The sequence below is a fragment of the Haliotis asinina genome, chromosome 5 (genome assembly GCF_037392515.1).
Source record: "Haliotis asinina isolate JCU_RB_2024 chromosome 5, JCU_Hal_asi_v2, whole genome shotgun sequence".
Lineage (NCBI taxonomy): Eukaryota > Metazoa > Mollusca > Gastropoda > Lepetellida > Haliotidae > Haliotis > Haliotis asinina.
Window position 1 is genome coordinate 706,871 of NC_090284.1, and position 24,307 is coordinate 731,177.

Genomic DNA, 24,307 nt, shown 5'->3' on the forward strand with positions numbered 1-24,307 from the left:
ATGGTGAACTGGACACGCGGGTGCTGTTGGTTACGGTGTGGCAAAAGGATGGCGTGGTCATGTAGAATTGCTGGTCGCGTTGCGGGACGTTGAATTAGCGTCAAGCTACTGTTACCTGAGAAGTCGCAACGGTCTTGGTGGTAGGAGATTGATTATGATGTCGTCACTATGTTTTAAGGAACCCACTTCATATTTCCTACAATTTGATCAATTCAAGACAATACAATGGCATTATATATAAACTCACATTGATACTTACGACAGAGTCCACAAGTCAGTTTACACTGATTGTTGACGTTCATAGGATCACAGTAACTCCCATTGTTTTTGATGATGTCTGCACACTCCTTCAGGTCATCCTTGCACGTGTCAGGCTCAACGAATATGTCTGAATGTGTTTCTACGAACAAACACACATTGTCACAACCTCGTTTATCCAGAATTCATGATATTGATACAAACAAACATGCATAAATGACAACATCATTATCCACCTTTCAAGATGCCCAGACCAATATACACACATTATCGTAATCTCCAAGTCATAGCTATCTCTGAGATGGCTGTTGGTTTCTAGAAAATGACAAGAAAACCCTTATCGAAAACTTCACTTACTAGCCTTTTACGATACTACATATACTCTAAACCTAGTCTATTTACCGCTTCCAGTGCTAGCAACAGACATATTCATAAACACATTGATCTCACATTCATGAAACGCATATAAACAGATACAAAATATGAATCACTATCATACGTGCTCGCTCTAAAACTGATGACCACATTCAAAGATATATAGAGATGCCGCCATACAATGCCTGTATATTGCATTGCCAAATCAATCACATCCCTACAGGCACACCTGGGCACACAAATGCCTTCACTGCAATAACCTATCACGACAATATGGCTTAAAGACACACTGAAAGTGTTTAACTGTGTCTACAATCATTGAAAGAGTGAGTGAGTGAGTGAGTAAAGTTTTACGCCGAAATCAGCAATATTCAAGTTACGTGGTCGTAGTCTGTAAATAATCCAGTCTGGACCAGATAATCTTTTGATCACCAGCATGAGCATCGATCTGGGCAACTGGGAACCGATGACATGTGTTAACCAAGTCGGCGAGCCTGACCACCTGATCCCGTTAGTCGTCTCTAACGACAAGCATAGTTGCCTTTTGTGACAAGAATGGGTTACTGAACATCTATTGTACCCCGAATCTTAACGGATCCAGGCACTGGTTCTTCATAGAAGATTTCAATGGTAACTATTAGTAACGGAATACTTACCACAGAGGCCACACGACATTTTACACTGATTGTGTTTGTTTGTTGAGTTACAGTAACTTCCATTGGCTGTAATGATATCCATACATTCGTCCCGTCCCACCTCGTCTCTACATGGGGCAGAGGTACTCTCTCCACCTGGATATAATTCAACAAAGACACAATTGTCAAGCAGACATCCAGCCTACATCGAAACCTCCTGGACTATGAAACACTGACTCCGTGGTGTATGCATCTGTTTGTACACAACAATGGGACAGCAAGAGGAAAGGACATACATTGAACTTCAAAGGAAATGTTACCCTCCTTCCTTAATGGTGGAGGTAATTATCTATCTTCACCAATCGTTGTTATGCATTCACGCCCACTGTTTTGTTTGTTTACGGGGACCCCAGTCTCTCTGAAGCTGAATAAATCTTTTTTAAGCGCGATACGGTGGTATCGTAGGGCTTTGGCAGCAACACTGTATTTCCACCCCACGTGCATCATCACAGAGGCTCTTTCTATCTCTTCGATTGTTAATTATGGCCCATTCCACGTACTTGGGCATCATATCATGCAGTCTTGTCTCTAAGGACACACTACAGAGTCATTCTAAACGTGAAGTTGACTTTGCAAGCAAACACGTCAACAAATATATCTTTAGATATTCCTAAACACTTTTCCACAATATCAAACACACGTTTTACTTGTTTTCAAAGATTCAAAATATCATTTGCCATCATACTTGCTCTCTGTAAAACAGATGACGTCATACAATGACATATGTTAAACACAGATGACGTCATATAGTGCCTACAGCTGTACATGGCATCGCCAAATGAATCACGTCTGTGCCAGCACATCTAAGGACAGTTGCTTTCACTGCAATAGCCTATAGTGATAATGTGGCTTAAAAACACACTGAAAGTGTTCCGCTGTGTCTACAGACATTGAAAGAGTGAGTGAGCGGGTGAATGAGTATCCTTTGATTACCAGCATGAGCATCGATCTGAGAAACAGGGAACCGATGACATGATTGTGTTAACCAAGTCAGCGAGTCTGACCACCTGATCCCGTCAGTCGTCTCTAACGGCAAGCATAGTTGCCTTTTGTGACAAGAATGGGTTTAAGGCCGGGCGGGACAACTTAGGAATGGCCAGCGAGTCCTAACTTGACACACAGAAAGGAGGAAGCTACAAAAACATATTTTATATCATTTGAAAGATCTCGAGGAGATGAACACGAAAAGTTTATGTGCCAGTGTGTTCACGTGTTAATAAGCTCACAAATGGGCTCTGAAAATGCATTTCTCCAGAAATTTCTGGCAGAAATTTTTATTTCTACAGAAATTTCTGGCAGAAAATTTTATTTCTACAGAAATTTCTGGCAGGAATTTTTATTTCTACAGAAAGTTCTGTAGAAATTTTTTTTCCTGCAGAAATTTCTGGCAGAAATTTTTATTTCACTACCAGAATGATCTTAATTTAACAAAGTTAGAGAGTATAAGTAATGATACTGCTGCGTGAGTGGTAGTTTTATGCTTAATCCAAGTGATAAGCACTTAGCGTGATCAACTGATCTAATATTTTGGTTTCGCTACCAGAATTATTTTAGTTGAATAAGATTAAACACCATCGTTATATAATTTAATATAGACTTTCTTTTAATGATGTCGTTTTCCCTGTTTAGTACCAGACAATTTTACAGTGTGAATTTGACCGTATTTCATTATAGCTTTTACAATTTAAAAGGCTTATGCATTATTCCCATCCGCTTCATTATAACACAGTTGTAACTTCTTAGTGGATTCACGTCGTGAAAGATTAATTTAAAAGTACTGGAGTGCATTTTCTAATCCTAATAAGCCTACATTGATTTTGTATGCGATAGGGGTTGAAGGCGAATAGAGGCGAAACCGGACATATACTACATACATGCAATAATAACAATGTAAGACATGTGAGCCATAATTTGAATTTATCAACATGCCCGAAAAGACCAGCGTACCAGATGAGATGATAAACAATACCTATGCGACAATGCCTGAGCGTTCAAAGTGACAATACCCGCGAAAATGTAATTGCCTCGTTAATTGTTAATTGGTGGTTTATCAGGTTGTCTCTATAAGCGGTCATCGTTCCGGTTCGGTTGTCCTTGAGTGGACACCGTGGTAAATAATTGTGCAAGCCAGAGAGCGGCCACTCGTGGAATACACCGAAACAATGCCAGTTGGTGCTGCATGGACAATAGACGTTTTATAGAGTATATCCAGTGCGTCTTGTCTGTTCAAGGTCACATGCAACACAAAACAGTTCTTTGCAGATTCTGATTCGGTTCAGTAACAAATTATCAAAAATGCAAATTAAAGTTATGAAGTTGAAAAATAACGCGATTAAAAAACGCTTCACCACCCACAGCACATGTACAGTGATTAGCTTGAACCGGGAAGCCAACTCGTATAAACACAAGTGATGTGTGCAAGATTATCTTTGCGGTCGAAGTGGGAGAACAAGAGATGTTTGTTGTGGTTACAAGCATCCTGGCTCGGCAGTAATAACAACACACTGTTACAGTACCTGCATATTTGCGACCCATGTTTTAAAAAAAATGTGTAGTATTAGAAATGCTAATTTCACTGTTCAGCCTGAAAACTGAAATGTTTTAAATCATGTATATGGAAACATAGAAAATATATTGATTGTGACAAGCAGCCTATGTCAAAGACAAAGCGCAATGTCTGTTTATTGTCACCTGTCACTCTGCTTGTCTGCTAATGACAATATGCAATACTCAACTTCAATCATTGACCAACTTAACACCTGTCAGGCTATACACCATAAACAATGATTTATGGCTCGTGCACCTGGGTTCTGTCTCTGTCACATTATGTAATTACACAGACAGGCGGGTGCGATTCCTGTACACATGACATGTTATTACGTCTGTGGGTTGCAAACAAACTACCTCCATTTTTCCCGGATGACTGGGTCGGACGGAACTGGGTGCAAACTCAGATTGTCAGTTTCAAGGCCTGTATGTACAAACCCCAACATTTCAGTATATAATAGTTATGGATAACAACTTCTTCTATTGCGTATGCTTAGAAGTGGATGAATGAATCATAATGATTGGAATATTTTCAAACCGTTTAAAGCTGTATTTTGTACGAATCCACGAGTGACCAACATAAATCTTTCTATTCCTGTTTGAAAAACATGTAACTGGGAATATGCCGACGGTACATTAGAACAGTGATATAAACTATCATCATCACAAACACATTTATGCAATTTAACATTTCAACCACTGGCCTTTGTTACGAAAACACGCCAGTCAACTTTTCTCACTAGCTGCTGTCATGATGGGACGATAATTCACTCACTAGGGTCTTCGTGAAACAAAGTAGGAATAACAAATATAAAGGGGATATTGTACCACATTAGTCATTCTTGAATGGGAAATAAAAATTTATCCCAGAAATTTCTGGAGAAATAAAAATTTCTGCCAGAAATTTCTGCAGAAAAGCATTTTCAGAGCCAATTTGTGAGCTTATTAACACGTGGACACACTGGCACATAAACCTTTCGTGTTCATCTCCTCGAGATCTTTCCAATGATATAAAATATGTCTTTGTAGCTTGCTCCCTTCTGTGTCAAGTTAGGACTCGCTGGCCATTCCTAAGTTGTCCCGCCCGGCCTTGTTCTACTACATCTATTCTACTCCGAATCTTAACGGATCCAGGCACTGGTTCTTCATAGAAGATTTCAATGGTAACTATTAGTAACGGAATACTTACCACAGAGGCCACACGACACTTTACACTGATTGTTTTTGTTTGTTGAGTTACAGTAACTTCCATTGGCTGTAATGATATCCATACATTCGTCCCGTCCCACCTCGTCTCTACACGGGGCAGAGGTACTCTCTCCACCTGGATATAATTCAACAAAGACACAATTGTCAAGCAGACATCCAGCCTACATCGAAACCTCCTGGACTACGAAACACTGACTCCGTGGTGTATGCATCTGTTTGTGCGTAACACTAGCAGAGCAACAGGTCTAGATACGTCTATAATCTCTGGAGAGACAAACCTACAGATGATGATGGGGTCTGAAATGGCTGTCTTGGTGAAAGATATCAACTACTCTTTGATGCTGATATCTACAGTCAGTCAGGTAACTTTCACCCATACGGTACTCGCCACAGTGAAAGCTGACACATAGAGGTTGATGGCTTGTCGGGCGAGGATGGCGATTTCAACAGTTTTTTGTTCTAAAGGGGTGTTTGGAATCAAGATGCACGTATTGGTGGAAGTGTTTGGCGTTGTGTAGAGACCGGCTGGGATTGTGTTGGGTGTGATTCGGGTTACGGGGCCACCTAAAAAGCAAGCTGGCCATTTTTCTGTTTTATAGTGAACTGGACACGCGGGTGCTGTTGGTTACGGTGTGGCAAAAGGATGGCTTGGTCATGTAGAATTGCTGGTCGCGTTGCGGGACGTTGAATTAGCGTCAAGCTACTGTTACCTGAGAAGTCGCAACGGTCTTGGTGGTAGGAGATTGATTATGATGTCGTCACTATGTTTTAAGGAACCCACTTCATATTTCCTACAATTTGATCAATTCAAGACAAAACTATGGCATTATATATAAACTCATATTGATACTTACGACAGAGTCCACAAGTCAGTTTACACTGATTGTTGACGTTCATAGGATCACAGTAACTCCCATTGTTTTTGATGATGTCTGCACACTCCTTCAGGTCATCCTTGCACGTGTCAGGCTCAACGAATATGCCTGAATGTGTTTCTACAAACAAACACACATTGTCACAACCTCGTTTATCCAGAATTCATGATATTGATACAAACAAACATGCATAAATGACAACATCATTATCCACCTTTCAAGATGCCCAGACCAATATACACACATTATCGTAATCTCCAAGTCATAGCTATCTCTGAGATGGCTGTTGGTTTCTAGAAAATGACAAGAAAACCCTTATCGAAAACTTCACTTACTAGCCTTTTACGATATTACATATACCCTAAACCTAGTCTATTTACCGCTTCCAGTGCTAGCAACAGACATATTCATAAACACATTGATCTCACATTCATGAAACTCATATAAACAGATACAAAATATCAATCACTATCATACGTGCTCGCTCTAAAACTGATGACCACATTCAAAGATATATAGAGATGCCGTCATACAATGCCTGTATATTGCATTGCCAAATCAATCACATCCCTACAGGCACACCTGGGCACACAAATGCCTTCACTGCAATAACCTATCACGACAATATGGCTTAAAGACACACTGAAAGTGTTTAACTGTGTCTACAATCATTGAAAGAGTGAGTGAGTAAAGTTTTACGCCGAACTCAGCAATATTCAAGTTACGTGGTCGCAGTCTGTAAATAATCCAGTCTGGACCAGATAATCTTTTGATCACCAGCATGAGCATCGATCTGGGCAACTGGGAACCGATGACATGTGTTAACCAAGTCAGCGAGCCTGACCACCTGATCCCGTTAGTCGTCTCTAACGACAAGCATAGTTGCCTTTTGTGACAAGAATGGGTTACTGAACATCTATTGTACCCCGAATCTTAACGGATCCAGGCACTGGTTCTTCATAGAAGATTTCAATGGTAACTGTTAGTAACGGAATACTTACCACAGAGGCCACACGACATTTTACACTGATTGTTTTTGATTGTTGAGTTACAGTAACTTCCATTGGCTGTAATTATATCCATACATTCGTCCCGTCCCACCTCGTCTCTACACGGGGCAGAGGTACTCTCTCCACCTGGATATAATTCAACAAAGACACAATTGTCAAGCAGACATCCAGCCTACATCGAAACCTCCTGGACTATGAAACACTGACTCCGTGGTGTATGCATGTGTTTGTACACAAGAATGGGACAGCAAGAGGAATGGACATACATTAAACTTCAAAGGAAATGTTACCCTCCTTCCTTAATGGTGGAGGTACTTATTTATCTTCACCAATCGTTGTTATGCATTCACGCCCACTGTTTTGTTTGTTTACGGGGACCCCAGTCTCTCTGAAGCTGAATAAATCTTTTTTAAGCGCGATACGGTGGTATCGTAGGGCTTTGGCAGCAACACTGTATTTCCACCCCACGTGCATCATCACAGAGGCTCTTTCTATCTCTTCGATTGTTAATTATGGCCCATTCCACGTACTTGGGCATCATATCATGCAGTCTTGTCTCTAAGGACACACTACAGAGTCATTCTAAACGTGAAGTTGACTTTGCAAGCAAACACGTCAACAAATATATCTTTAGATGTTCCTAAACACTTTTCCACAATATCAAACACACGTTTTACTTGTTTTCAAAGATTCAAAATATCATTTGCCATCATACTTGCTCTCTGTAAAACAGATGACGTCATACAATGACATATGTTAAAGACAGATGACGTCATATAGTGCCTACAGCTGTACATGGCATCGCCAAATGAATCACGTCTGTGCCAGCACACCTAAGGACAGTTGCTTTCACTGCAATAGCCTATAGTGATAATGTGGCTTAAAAACACACTGAAAGTGTTCCGCTGTGTCTACAGACATTGAAAGAGTGAGTGAGCGGGTGAATGAGTATCCTTTGATTACCAGCATGAGCATCGATCTGAGAAACAGGGAACCGATGACATGATTGTGTTAACCAAGTCAGCGAGTCTGACCACCTGATCCCGTCAGTCGTCTCTAACGGCAAGCATAGTTGCCTTTTGTGACAAGAATGGGTTTAAGGCCGGGCGGGACAACTTAGGAATGGCCAGCGAGTCCTAACTTGACACACAGAAGGGAGGAAGCTACAAAAACATATTTTATATCATTTGAAAGATCTCGAGGAGATGAACACGAAAAGTTTATGTGCCAGTGTGTTCACGTGTTAATAAGCTCACAAATGGGCTCTGAAAATGCATTTCTCCAGAAATTTCTGGCAGAAATTTTTATTTCTACAGAAATTTCTGGCAGAAAATTTTATTTCTACAGAAATTTCTGGCAGGAATTTTTATTTCTACAGAAAGTTCTGTAGAAATTTTTTTTCCTGCAGAAATTTCTGGCAGAAATTTTTATTTCACTACCAGAATGATCTTAATTTAACAAAGTTAGAGAGTATAAGTAATGATACTGCTGCGTGAGTGGTAGTTTTATGCTTAATCCAAGTGATAAGCACTTAGCGTGATCAACTGATCTAATATTTTGGTTTCGCTACCAGAATTATTTTAGTTGAATAAGATTAAACACCATCGTTATATAATTTAATATAGACTTTCTTTTAATGATGTCGTTTTCCCTGTTTAACGCCTATTAGTACCAGACAATTTTACAGTGTGAATTTGACCGTATTTCATTATAGCTTTTACAATTTAAAAGGCTTATGCATTATTCCCATCCGCTTCATTATAACACAGTTGTAACTTCTTAGTGGATTCACGTCGTGAAAGATTAATTTAAAAGTACTGGAGTGCATTTTCTAATCCTAATAAGCCTACATTGATTTTGTATGCGATAGGGGTTGAAGGCGAATAGAGGCGAAACCGGACATATACTACATACATGCAATAATAACAATGTAAGACATGTGAGCCATAATTTGAATTTATCAACATGCCCGAAAAGACCAGCGTACCAGATGAGATGATAAACAATACCTATGCGACAATGCCTGAGCGTTCAAAGTGACAATACCCGCGAAAATGTAATTGCCTCGTTAATTGTTAATTGGTGGTTTATCAGGTTGTCTCTATAAGCGGTCATCGTTCCGGTTCGGTTGTCCTTGAGTGGACACCGTGGTAAATAATTGTGCAAGCCAGAGAGCGGCCACTCGTGGAATACACCGAAACAATGCCAGTTGGTGCTGCATGGACAATAGACGTTTTATAGAGTATATCCAGTGCGTCTTGTCTGTTCAAGGTCACATGCAACACAAAACAGTTCTTTGCAGATTCTGATTCGGTTCAGTAACAAATTATCAAAAATGCAAATTAAAGTTATGAAGTTGAAAAATAACGCGATTAAAAAACGCTTCACCACCCACAGCACATGTACAGTGATTAGCTTGAACCGGGAAGCCAACTCGTATAAACACAAGTGATGTGTGCAAGATTATCTTTGCGGTCGAAGTGGGAGAACAAGAGATGTTTGTTGTGGTTACAAGCATCCTGGCTCGGCAGTAATAACAACACACTGTTACAGTACCTGCATATTTGCGACCCATGTTTTAAAAAAAATGTGTAGTATTAGAAATGCTAATTTCACTGTTCAGCCTGAAAACTGAAATGTTTTAAATCATGTATATGGAAACATAGAAAATATATTGATTGTGACAAGCAGCCTATGTCAAAGACAAAGCGCAATGTCTGTTTATTGTCACCTGTCACTCTGCTTGTCTGCTAATGACAATATGCAATACTCAACTTCAATCATTGACCAACTTAACACCTGTCAGGCTATACACCATAAACAATGATTTATGGCTCGTGCACCTGGGTTCTGTCTCTGTCACATTATGTAATTACACAGACAGGCGGGTGCGATTCCTGTACACATGACATGTTATTACGTCTGTGGGTTGCAAACAAACTACCTCCATTTTTCCCGGATGACTGGGTCGGACGGAACTGGGTGCAAACTCAGATTGTCAGTTTCAAGGCCTGTATGTACAAACCCCAACATTTCAGTATATAATAGTTATGGATAACAACTTCTTCTATTGCGTATGCTTAGAAGTGGATGAATGAATCATAATGATTGGAATATTTTCAAACCGTTTAAAGCTGTATTTTGTACGAATCCACGAGTGACCAACATAAATCTTTCTATTCCTGTTTGAAAAACATGTAACTGGGAATATGCCGACGGTACATTAGAACAGTGATATAAACTATCATCATCACAAACACTTTTATGCAATTTAACATTTCAACCACTGGCCTTTGTTACGAAAACACGCCAGTCAACTTTTCTCACTAGCTGCTGTCATGGTGGGACGATAATTCACTCACTAGGGTCTTGGTGAAAAAAAGTAGGAATAACAAATATAAAGGGGATATTGTACCACATTAGTCATTCTTGAATGGGAAATTAAAATTTATCCCAGAAATTTCTGGAGAAATAAAAATTTCTGCCAGAAATTTCTGCAGAAAAGCATTTTCAGAGCCAATTTGTGAGCTTATTAACACGTGAACACACTGGCACATAAACCTTTCGTGTTCATCTCCTCGAGATCTTTCCAATGATATAAAATATGTCTTTGTAGCTTGCTCCCTTCTGTGTCAAGTTAGGACTCGCTGGCCATTCCTAAGTTGTCCCGCCCGGCCTTGTTCTACTACATCTATTCTACTCCGAATCTTAACGGATCCAGGCACTGGTTCTTCATAGAAGATTTCAATGGTAACTATTAGTAACGGAATACTTACCACAGAGGCCACACGACATTTTACACTGATTGTTTTTGATTGTTGAGTTACAGTAACTTCCATTGGCTGTAATGATATCCATACATTCGTCCCGCCCCACCTCGTCTCTACATGGGGCAGAGGTACTCTCTCCACCTGGATATAATTCAACAAAGACACAATTGTCAAGCAGACATCCAGCCTACATCGAAACCTCCTGGACTACGAAACACTGACTCCGTGGTGTATGCATCTGTTTGTGCGTAACACTAGCAGAGCAACAGGTCTAGATACGTCTATAATCTCTGGAGAGACAAACCTACAGATGATGATGGGGTCTGAAATGGCTGTCTTGGTGAAAGATATCAACAGTTACTACTCTTTGATGCTGATATCTACAGTCAGTCAGGTAACTTTCACCCACACGGTACTCGCCACAGTGAAAGCTGACACATAGAGGTTGATGGCTTGTCGGGCGAGGATGGCGATTTCAACAGTTTTTTGTTCTAAAGGGGTGTTTGGAATCAAGATGCACGTATTGGTGGAAGTGTTTGGTGTTGTGTAGAGACCGGCTGGGATTGTGTTGGGTGTGATTCGGGTTAGTGAGTGAATGAGTAAAGTTTTATTAAGCAGTATTCAAGTTACTAGGTCGCAGTCTGTAAATAATCCAGCCTGGACCAGATAATCCTTTGATCACCAGCATGAGCATCGATCTGGGCAACTGGGAACTGATGACATGTGTTAACCAAGTCAGCGAGCCTGACCACCTGATCCCGTTAGTCGTCTCTTACGACAAGCATAGTTGCCTTTTGTGACAAGAATGTTTTATTGATCACCTGTTCTACCGCGGATCTTAACGGGTCCAAGCACTGGTTCTTCATAGAAGATTTCAATGGTAACTATTAGTAACGGAATACTTACCACAGAGGCCATACGACATTTACACTGATTGTTTTTGTTTGTTGAGTTACAGTAACTTCCATTGGCTGTAATGATATCCATACATTCGTCCCGTAATGTGTTGGTGTTGTGTCTCATGTGTTCTAATTAGGAAACTGATGAGACGGTTTTACTGATCTCCTTTGGTTTCTAGTTTAGAAGGATAAATTTGGGGAGGGAATTAGTCCATCGGATTACTAACACATCTAAATCTTGAGCCAACTGTACGTTTTGGGTAAATTGTCATGATTTGATTTTGTTCTACCAGAGCAGACGACCCGACTCCAGTGGACACTGGAGCAGACCGGGTCGGAGGTTTGCTCGTGTGGCTGAAGAGATAGCTAACTGTCCTATATAAGGATATTTCAAGCGAACGTTACCGGTAAGGACCTTCCACTCACTCGTTATGTTCTTAGTAAAGAACACAATATTTGTCTGAATCTTAGATAACTTGTTCTGAAGCTTAGAAGATTGAGAATCTGGTTATTTAGTGTTAAAACATTTTCTGACAGATTCTGAAAAAAATGCTGTCTGTCCTTCCTACTGCCGCATGAGATAGTTGCGAATGTAATATATTTTGTCAGAATTGAACGCATACGTATTCGACCGAGGCATATGTAAGATCCTTTATTTTCTTTTTTTTTCTTTTTTCTTTCTTTGTTCAGTTTTGGCGTTAGCAGTATTGCAGCAATGTAACAGACTGGATGAGAACAACCCTGTGCTGCACGTTATAAGCAGTGTGCAGGCAGTTGGGCTGCACCATCAACGTGACCGCTTAAATAACACGAAAAAACCCTCAACAGGTCTGTAAGAAATTTCAGCTAAACGCAACTGCGGGATATTGAAAATTTTGGAAAAAAGTGTGGGTAGTCAGCTGGCAATAGCGAACCCCCTGACCTAACAGCATGACGCGTATCAATCAACATAGTAAATCAGTCAACATACGTACCACAAAGCCCACAGGATTGTTTACATTTGTTGTTTGGGTTACTTGGATTACAGTAATTCTCGTTCTTTACTGCCTCGCCACAGATGGCGCTCGTTGTTTCGTCCCTGCATGTGTCAAGGCTGGTGGTGGTCACTGTCGTGGAATCTGTATTGTAGAGGCAACAAACAGTTAGGGAAATAGTGGAGGATGCTTGACCTACTTTACAGCTGCATGTTGATGACCACACTTAACATGTTCATCAGTCTTCGTGTATGACACATAGATATGTATGGCATATCGTGTATGACATATAGCTACCCCCTATTAATGCGTATTAACGTATCAAGACTACGGAATAATATCCCTGTGGACTGTGCAGAGGTTTCGTACAACACCCACAAAGGATGCTTGTCATATCCTCCTACGAACCTCTGTTCTATTACGGCCTTTTCATGATGAGAGTGTTCAGGATTCGTGATTGGTTGCAGTCACATTTAGTTGTGGAACCAGTAAAGCTGTTTCAAAAGTGATCATTCGTAAGCCATCGGTAATTTCCGTAGGCTTCGGGAAAGGTAGTTCCTCTTCACCAGTGCTATGCGCAAATGTTTCGTCTAGACAGAACTCTATCGTCTCCATCGACAACGGACAGGCTAGCCATTGCATGTTTTGTGTGTCACATCAACACAAGTACCCGGCTGAGGAGCGAAGTTTGTGGCCCCACATTTGCTTATGTTGTATCCAGGCTACTTCAAGAATTTATCCGCCATTTTGAATTTATAATGAGACACCCGGACACATGGTGTGTCTATATTTAGACCATGAGTCACTCCTCTCTATTGTATATGGAGATCTATTATGTCAACACCCGGTGTGTCTCTATTTAGAGTATGAGTCACATGGAATTCCCCACAACTTATTTTTAGACTCAGCGGGATCATAAAAGGCCCCCAATCAGATCATTCCGACTTCACTTGCCGAACGTCCCTTCTCCAGTCTATATGTTCTTGACTCTACTGGTAGCTGTTTACCTTGAAGACAGAAAATGGATTCCGTGCACCGTGATACCCTAAGGAAGAATTATTCTGGCCTCGTGCAGGCCATACAGCACGTAGAAGAATTGGTCGACAAACTCGTGCAGTTTGGTGTGCTTACCGTCTTCATAAAAGCGGACATTATGGAGAAACTGTCCTTCGACAGGGTCAGAGCTTTATTAGATATGCTTCCCCGACGAGGGCCTCAAGTATACACCCTGTTCTGCAAAGCCCTAGAGGAATGCGGGGAAATACAGGCCCTAACATTGCAGGGACTGGAGACAGGCAAGACCGAATATGATGATGGGTACCTATGTATGGACAGTATTCCTCTCAAACCTCAGTTCCAAGAACGGCTGAATTCTTTTCAGTCTTAAACAGCGTCCTAGTCACATGGCAGGACAGGCAGGATTTGTATACTTGCTCAGAGGAGATGCTTGCAAGTGTGTTCAGTATGGTGTCATTCTCAAGAACTGGGAAGTCGATGATGATCCCTGGGTCGAACATGAAAAGTGGTCTTCAGACTGTCCCTATTTGACCCTGGTGGGAGTCCCTCGGACAGAGATGGCCCGTTGGGGTGGTCATGTGGATTTGTAATGTAAAATACTGTCTGAGAATAAATGAATATGAGAGTATATTTGTTGTCTGTGTATAAATAGAGGTTCACTCATTGACATCAGACATCAGACTAGAATTATGGCCAGGTACGTGTTGAAACATTACGCATTTTTAAGGGACATATTAATATTTCAAGATGTTGAGGAAATTCGACAAGACATCTTAGACATGAACAGAGAACAGATTCTTGCCGTCAATGGTATTATCAATAGGTTACTAAAAGGAACATTTCCCGTGACTCGATATGAAAGACGCCGTTTCATGAGGAAAAGTTATAGAAATAACTATCTAGCCGTGCTACGAAGATTAGTTTACCCTCGGTGGACGACACACAGCTTTTGGAAGAGTCTTTTCTCCAGTAACATGCCTATCGTAGCATTTGTTTTGAAACCACAGTTTGTCAATGCACTTAGAGATGAGGCCATTCAAAATGCTTGGTTATTCAATAGAGCATTGGCTTAGAGCTATGACTAGCAGTGATACTATACCAAGCCATGGATATAAATGACCACGAGGACAATCTTGCTTCATTTTGTTGTGGACCAGTGACAGTGACACATCACCTCAAGCCAATCCCGTTTTGGTATTCATCATGAATAATCCACGATACAAACTCTTTGTACCCGATGCTGAAAAATGGACTCGATTTTACATGCTCAGGGCTGAAGGGAAAGGAGATCCTTATCACTCCAAATCTGCCAAAATGTCTGTGGATCGCTTTTTGAAACTGTACGAACCAGAGTGGAAGAAAGATAAACCGAAAGAAACCTCAGAACAACAACCTAAGATAAATTTCGTGACCCCGACTCAACAAGTGGTAGAAGAGGCGAAAGCAAAGTTGAAGAGAGAAAGGCAAAGGTTCATCCAGCCAGGGGAAACTACTACGGAAGCAGTTTCAAGAAAGAAAATGAAAAAAGATTTTTGGATAAAAGTAGCTGCTAGAGAGGTTGCCACTCATTTAGACTCGGACCACCATGGAGGTAACATGTCCAGATTGTCAGAGACGGTTTTCAAGGAAAGATGTTATGCTGAGACACAGGAAACATAAGCACATTAATGATTTTGAAAATCCACCGTAGCCGCCGCCACCGCAATTGCTGCCGCCGCCACCCCCGCAATTACCACCGCCGCCGCCACCGCAATTGCCACCACCAGTACAACCACATTCATCGGAAAGTAGTACCCAGGAAGAATTTAGACTCTTACACCCCTTTACCATGATTGTTTCTGGGCCGACCTCCTGTGGAAAAACCTACTTGGTGAAGCAGCTTCTAGAAAGATTGAACATTGAACCTTATCCCGAACGTATTTTATGGCTGTACAAACGTTGGCAGCCCTTGTATAATATCATTCAAAGTCGTGTTTATCCCTATGTTGAATTTCATCAAGGCATTCCTCCTGACCTGGAAAGGGATGAGTTTCTAAACCCTCATGTGGTGAATGTCTTTGTGCACAGTGAGTAAAGATCCACGCGTTACCGATCTGTTTACGGAAGGAAGTCATCATCGTAACCTCTCAGTCATTGCCTTGAACCAAAACTTGTATTACACTAAGGATCCCACACAACGAAGAAATTGTCATTATCTGCTTCTGTTCAATAATCCTATTGATACACAACCCATCATGACTTTGGCGAGGCAAATGTATCCGGGTAACACAGGCCATTTCATGGACCAGTTTCAGAGGGCTACCAAGAAGCCTTATGGACACTTGCTGGTTGATCTAAAACCCCAAACACCTCCCCATTTGCGTCTTTGTCCTAATGCGTTCAGTTTAAAAGGAAACCTCCAAGCTAGGACGATTCAGTCAGACTTCGACGTTCGTCGTGAGCAGACGTGTGAAGAACCGCTCTCGATCATCCCATCTTGTGATGACTGCGGACTCATGTTTCAAGATCCTTCTGATTTGCAAAAACACAGGCGAAACTGGTGTCCCAAAACGTCCCAAGTCGGCCCTCCTGGAAAATCCCAACTTACAAGGAAATGGGAGGAGGATGTGAAGAGACCACGTCCTCTGTCAGAATGTGACTATTGTGGTCAAGTGTTTAGCAGTAACCATAACTTACAACGACATTTACACGACAAGCAATGTCCTGAAATGGAACAGGATTATGACGATGATGAATCATTAAGCAATGTCAACAACAGGAAAAGTAAGTTGGCTGATCTCGAACAGCAAGGTATCCGGCAAATGTATTCACGTACGCGTGAGCTGAATAGAGATGTACTGGATGAGAAACGTCAGCTGTACATGAAGAGAGGTTTTAGTGAGGACGTGATCCAAACCAGACTGAAAAAATAACCTGGATCGCGTTTAAGGAGACGTACGCTCGCTTTATTACTTATATGTATCATATGTAGTGGGGTCCAAAGACACAAGGAATATTATCAGAAGTAAAAGATAACAATAATATGTATGATGTGTTTTCCAAATTGTACAAATTCAAGGCTTGAGTGGAAGGGTTGACTGAGGATGATGATGATGATACAGACACCCTATCTGAAACAGAGAGCGAAGGACAGGGGGATGATGAAGGACACTGACATGTACAGTAGACTATTGGGCGTGCTCCTATCCCATAGTTTTACTCATTTGAAAACGGAGCTAATAAACCATGAAATCTATATATCTTGTGTGTTTCTTAATTTATTGTTATTGTATGTATTTGAAGGTTAGAATGAATGAATCCATGCATGCTTGTCACAAGAGGCGATTCATGGGATTATTGGCTTGGCTGACAGTTTCCAATTCGATGCTCATACTGTTGGATTGTCTGCTTCAGACAAAAACTGCAATATTGCTGAGTGCAGCATAAAACTCACTCACTTCTTAATACCAATGTGAACCGTATGTTCTCAACCTCCTCATACAACCACATACTATAACCAGTCATAAAAGTTAAAACTTAACGTCATTACTGTTTCAGTTCATTTTTGCTCTGTAATGATCTGTAAATATTATATTCAATCACTTAAAATATCGCATCATTTAGACATGTGGGCAACTGTTTGGGATAGGTAGCTGTTGTAGTTATGTGTCCGTTTTGAGGCAGGGGCGTTTGCACACAGGTTTGACAACCCCGTTTTGACACAGAACCGGTTTTTAGGCTGAGACACGTGTGTCCCCAAAACCGCGCGAAAATGTCTAATTTTGCGAGCAGTTTGGCCCACGTGGGCGCGATTCCTATGTTGGGGAGCTGTGACTTGATTTTCATGGATTATACAAATGTGTGGAATATGTGTGATATGCAATATTTAGACGGGATACTCTTTATTCTGATGGAGAGGACCTTGTTTGTGAGTATACCGTTCATGATTTTCATGCCGATCATCAGGTATGTTTACATATAAATATCACCAAATCCCCCATGGTTCCTAGTATGGTGATCTACCTTCAGCTATTGGCGATCTATAACCCGTGTTTTATATCGTATTGTCCTTGTTTTCAGCTTTGAGTGCTATTTTTCATATCTGTGATAGTTTATAGTTTTTAAAATGTACTCCAATGACAGGCTTTTGCATTTTCAATATTTTTTAAATATTGGTATAAAATAATTTGTTCTCGTCACGATATGGTTGCAATATTGCCGATGTGAAGATCTTTTTAAACTCACTCATTTTAATATCACCAGACACCTCTGAGGTATGTGTGAACTGATGATGGTTTTAATCCCATCTACATTTACTTTGGTATGTTTAATATCACCAGACACCTCTGAGGTATGTGTGAACTGATGATGGTTTTAATCCCATCTACATTTTCTTTGGTATGTTTAATATCACCACACGTAGTAGAGAATGTGTAGACGTTATGGAGTGTATATTTATACAAAGTGATTTTACCATATACGTTATATAAACATGCAATAAATATTATTTGTGATGTGTTGGTTTTATTATGAGTCATGTTTATAAGGATTCAGACATTAAAAATACTTATTTATTGTTTTCAACAACTATTTTAATGTAACTGAAATAACAAGAAATCTTAACATTCAGTATGGCAGCCTGGGACGCGATCTATGACCTGGTTTCACGTTGGGTACGAGGGCCGTCATGCTTCACGGTTCATTGAAAGGCAATGTTATGGGCGAATGCACCTCACGCGGATGCTGTCGCACATTAAAAGAAAGATACCAGGATTAACACGGACACTCGGGAACATGTATGTGAAGTTATTTACAAGTTAATATTTTCATTATACACTTTTTTTTCCTTAATCTTCATGCTTGGGCGGGAGAGGGGATTCCCTTCAGTGGATCGTAAACATAGCTTTACATGGCTGCAGGTCGGACTTACGGCTGGGCAAATGAGTCATGCATTGTTAGAGTACAGTCATACCTAATCTGTTTCTTCACATGGATGGGTTACTTGTCCCAACCCCTCTAAACGTCTAGACATGCTGGATATATTCTCAATATTGGATCTATCCATTCATGGACATACCTGGATATTTCATGGAACTATTCTAAGTGAACACTGTGCTGCTGGATACATTGCATATGTGTGCTGAGGAATTTCTTATGGATGTCATGAGGTAAGTTGTTCTTCCTTAGATGTTGTTTGCACCAATGTGTGGAGGTATATCATGTTCTAAATACAGGTACACCAAGCGATGGCACTAAAGATCACAATGCAGGCCTGAGACAATGACTGAAGGTCTAAAAATAAACACACCGGGTGCTGACATAATAGATCTCCATATACAATAGAGAGGAGTGACTCATGGTCTAAATATAGACACACCAGGTGTCCTGGTGTCTCATTATAAATTCAAAATGGAGGATTTGGTCCTATAGTAGCCTGGATACAACACTTGTACTAGTCAATCTGGATATAAGTCAATGTAAGACGTGTTCTGGTTTAATAGAAAGACGGGAGATAATTCGTGTTGCGATTTATTGCTGCTAGGTGATTTTATGAGAACCGGCACAGGAAATATGGCCGTATCAGAGCCGAGGTTTCTAGGAAGATATGACAAATAACCTTTGTGAGATGTGAGTGGTTCAACACCCGGAAAGAGTTATATTTCTTCAACGTGTACGAACCACACAGCCCGCATGACTTGCGACACTTGTTGGCTGTGTTACTGGCACTGCAGTACTTCAGGTCCGTTATTGCAACAGCACAGAGACCGGCGGGTATTGTATCCCTGCACTTGGGGACGATGGTGGCAGAGTCTGTAGGTGAAAGAGTCACAACTGCACTAATACTAAGTCGAGCTCACATCGGCATTACTCCATCCATATAGGTCAAGTGCGAATTCATGCACATTTAATGTCACACCAAATGGGTTTAATGTTTGAAAAAAAATTATATATTAATTACATCATTATTTAAAAATAGAAAATGTCATAGCACCAAATACAAAAACAGGCAATGTCCGATACGAACCACACAACCCGCATGACTTGCGACACATGTTCTCTATGTTACTGGCATTGCAGTACTTGGGATTTCTAATGGCAACAGCACAGCGGCCGTCGGGTATTGTATCCGTGCAGGTGTCGAGAATGGTGACAGGATCTGTGGGTGAAAAAGTAAAAATTGTCAGTAGTAGTGTTGGACCACGCGTACATTTACCAGCAACAATGAATAGTCTCACAAGGCATAACATAGCATAGCAGTGCTGGCTGTTAATTGGGGTTATAAAAGTTTGAACATTGTCAAATAGTCTTCTTTCCAATGACAGTTAATGTGAAATAATACGTTGCATTTTATTTCAAGCACTGTAAAGTAACCAGTGTCCATATCTTGACCCGGAGCCTATACAACTGCAAAAGTAAAACAGCAAGTGCTTCAACTATATCAATATCTGGGGGTGGGTATAGCAGAGATCTTTCATTCTGCGATACATTGCAATCTGAAAGCATATACTGCGATATGTATTGCAAGATATTGCAAGATATTTTGTAACAACCCCACCCCCATTCCCAATCCCCTACTTTATAATCTAATTAATGATTGATTTCTAAAGCACAGACGCACTGAAATTAATCTAACATTAATAAAAAACCCTTTTAATCATGATGAATTAAAAAAATGTCAATAATGTTTGGCACAAATGAAATAAGGAAGAGAGCAAGTTCACATCAACACAGTGACAACTAGTTTGAACCAGTTTCTTTACTTAAAAAAACCCCAGAGTTTTTAGACAGCAACTTGACCTGATGAGGATATATCAGAGACTACTGGTCATTAATTGTTAGAGGTCTACACTTTACATCAAAGACATGACTTCCGAGTGTTAAAGACAGACATTTCAAGACAATTCCGAGTGTTACGAATTTTTCCGATTGTATGACAAAATACCGGTTTTCGATAAGCGTACCTTAATAAGTATTGTTTTCATTTAAATACCGGTATACCGGTCATATCGCACGGTATAACGGTCATATCGCACGGTACAAGGCAATATCGCACAGCCATGTTAATGTCGTGTTGACCACGTGGAGGTGTTAGTGGTGGCAAAGTGAACGTGTTGCCAAAGTGGGAGTGTTGGTGGTGGCAAAGTGAACGTGTTGACGATATGTTTGGGCTGGCTATGTACAACAGTGACGGTATGGTGGTGCTGGTGGTGTTTCGTAGTGACGGTATGGTGGTGCTGGTGGTGTTTGGTAGTGACGGTATGGTGGTACTGTTGGTGTTTTGTAGTGACTGTATGGTGATTCTGTTGGTGTTTAGTAGTGACGGTATGGTGGTGCTGGTGGTGTTTAGTAGTGCCGGTATGGTGGTGCTGTTGGTGTTTTGTAGTGACTGTATGGTGGTGCTGGTGGTGTTTAGTAGTGACGGTATGGTGGTGCTGGTGGTGTTTAGTAGTGCCGGTATGGTGGTGCTGTTGGTGTTTTGTAGTGACTGTATGGTGGTGCTGGTGGTGTTTTGTAGTGATGGTATGGTGGTGCTGGTGGTGTGAATACTGACGTTATGGTGGTGCTGGTGGTGTTTGGTAGTGACTGTATGGTGGTGCTGTTGGTGTTTGGTAGTGACTGTATGGTGTTGCTGTTGGTGTTTTGTAGTGATGGTATGGTGGTGCTGGTGGTGTGAATACTGACGTTATGGTGGTGCTGGTGGTGTGAATACTGACGTTGTGGTGGTGCTGGTGGTGTACTGTGCAGACGGTAGGATACCACTAGGTTTATATCGTTATCAAGATATCATGAGAAACTGAATCAGTTTCACCGTGGTACAGGACTGGAGTATTCCTCGCTTTTGCCGTGGTACGTCGTAGGGTACATTGCGGAAACAAAGATATTGTCACAGGCATATACCGGGGATATACAAGATACATTCCAAGTACAGAAGGAATGTGGCTACTCTATAAGCTCGAGGTTTGACTACCTAGCATTATATGTGTCTTTCAGTTTTAAACTTTGGAATTCAGTGCAAAAGATAAACTGATAGGTTTTCAGGTTTTAGACTCAAGCACATCGTTGATGCCACAGTGTGCAGCATTATGTCAGTCTTACTAAGGAGTTTGATGTAATTAAAGTAGTCATGTCTGAATATAGGGATAACGTAATTTCTGGTTATGCCAGTAAAACCAGCTTCAGACGTTTCAAGCAGGGAAGTTGCACAATTGTCAGCATGTTTACCATAGACGCTTTGAGCTGACCAGTGTCCTGAAGCCAGTGACGTAAGGCCACATATATATGCCCACATGGATCTCAAAGTATGAAAGTGTATTCATGTCAAATACGTTTACGTACCTTCAGCCACATGGCCCTTCTGAAACATTAAACACATGGGACATACGTAGACACATAGTACAGCAATGTTTCAATGGGCGACATCGACGAAAGATCCTCGATCATATCACGGATCATATTGTCATGGAACTGTAACGTTTGACAAGATTCTGTCTAACACATATGTGTAAAGCCTCACACAATCGTAAGATGGGTATGTTTCACCGAGTGATATATACAGACAGCGGGTAGTGTTATACAGACAGCGGGTAGAGTTGTACAGACTGGTAGAGTTACAGAGACTGGTAGAGTTACATAGGCAACGGGTAGAGTTATATGGACAAGTAGAATTACACATATAGTCCATGTGCCAGACCGAATTTCATTACCAATTTGCTGAACAGATTTGGTTATGATATTTGGTTAGCTTGATATCGATATCTGAGGTGTCCAGAAATGGTTGATGGACCTTCAGATCACTTTGCCAAATGCCATTTTGGTGGCCATCTTTAAATATGACCGCCATTTTTCTCTTCAAATATAGGGTGTTAGGGTATCCGCCATAACTCTACACAGGATTCACCAATTAATGTGCAAATGGGCTCACAATGTTCCTAATAACAATCCGCATCTCCTGATATATAATTATAATAAACATTACCTGCTTCATATTTGCAAAATACTGTGAATAAAGTGATATTTTTTCCATTTTTCACGATTGTCCTTCATATGTTCAGTCCCAAAGGCATAAAAAGATCCAGGGTGGGCAAAATATGTCTTGGGTAGGTTAGAGGGGTGTCTTAGGCATCGACAACAACTGTTACATTGACTGTAATGCACATTTATTTGATCCAATAATCCGTTTTTCACACATAAGCCTTTTTTCAGTAAATCTGGAAAATGGTGTCATATTTTGCTATACAAGTCAAGTGCGCAAATACACTTTAAATACACTGAAAATAACAGGAAATGAAGATTCTAAAACTGAAATTCAACTCATTGTGGCGTGCTCCAGCAAAACTAGCCACAAGTTGCAAAACATTATTTTAATTACCTTTCCTATGAATAGCTGATAATAGACATCGTTGCACTCCATTGACGCAACAATGGTTACCGTACGTATTAAACTGATCAGGGGATCAAGACCTTTGTCACTGAAGCAACTTGTGCCTGGTTTTGCCGGGGCGGGCCAGATTTTTAGTCGTTCAGTATTCAGTTTTACCAAAAAGATGTCTTTATACAAAGACACCGATAAAGGGTATATAGACGGCAGATACAAAGACACAGATAAAGGGTATATAGACGGTTGATATAGGCACGCAAATACAGGTTATATAGATGGAAGATAGAGGGTACATTGACGCCACATATAGGTACACAGGTAATGGCAGGCATATCAAAAGGGATAAAGGCTATGTAGACGGCAGGTACTGACACACAGGTAACGGGTATATAGAGAAAAAACAAATAAAGGGTATATAGACGGGTGATATAGGTACATAGATAAAGGGTATGTATATAATTCCATATATATGTGCCGGTGTTACTTACGGGAAGAAATACAAGCAAGCACAGGATGATTGCAGGTGCGGTCATGGTGGGAGAACTGACGGCGTCCATGAGATCAAGAACAACGTGGAGGACATTAAACGTAGAAATCGAAAGGCGGGGAGGTAATGAGTACAAAGTAGCGATATTGGCACGCCCTGGTGATCAGGTTTCAGATTATCAGATTTAGGAAACATCACACGCGTTGACATAATCCATCGACGCCAGGTGGAGTACTGTTCGCTTGTCTTTGTTCAGATGCCAGGAATGCACATTCATACAATACAATAACGCAAATGTCCCGCCTTGTTACTTGCTACGTAGGCTCTATGTGGTAGATTTGAAAAAAGCGTTCCTTGAAAACATTTCTGTTTATTGCTTATTTAATGTGTCGACATGTAGTCACTTAGACATACCAGGCACAACCATTGCTGGGAACGTATGTGTGTACCAGTATCTGTTGAAGAAGAAGCCATGGTAACCTTGACCTGTCACCGGACGTAGCTGCGACAAAGTTTCTTGTCAGGATTTTCTCAACGACCTACTATGGCTGACTGAGCCTACCTGCAACCAGTGTCTGATCATGGCCTTTGACCTTGTCACTGAGAGTTCTTGTAAAACTTGAAATTGAAATATTATACCGTCTAAACACAGATAACATTCCGTACTTCGCTTGTAAAGGCTTGAGTTTTTATTATCCCAGCCAGAAATGAAATATATTGTTATTTATACCCATATTTGTCAAAATGAATCCCACTGACTAAAATACATGCATACAAAATCAAGCGCGGCCTGAGTCCTAGAGAAAGCTCAAAGACTGTAGCGTGAACAGGTG

At 40.8% G+C, this 24,307-nt stretch overlaps 1 pseudogene; it reads right to left on the reverse strand.

Moving 5' to 3' along the window:
* The window catches only part of LOC137283260 (uncharacterized), a 42,288-nt pseudogene extending 18,604 nt beyond the window's left edge, over positions 1–23,684 (reverse strand).
* Positions 23,685–24,307: the final 623 nt, after the last annotated feature.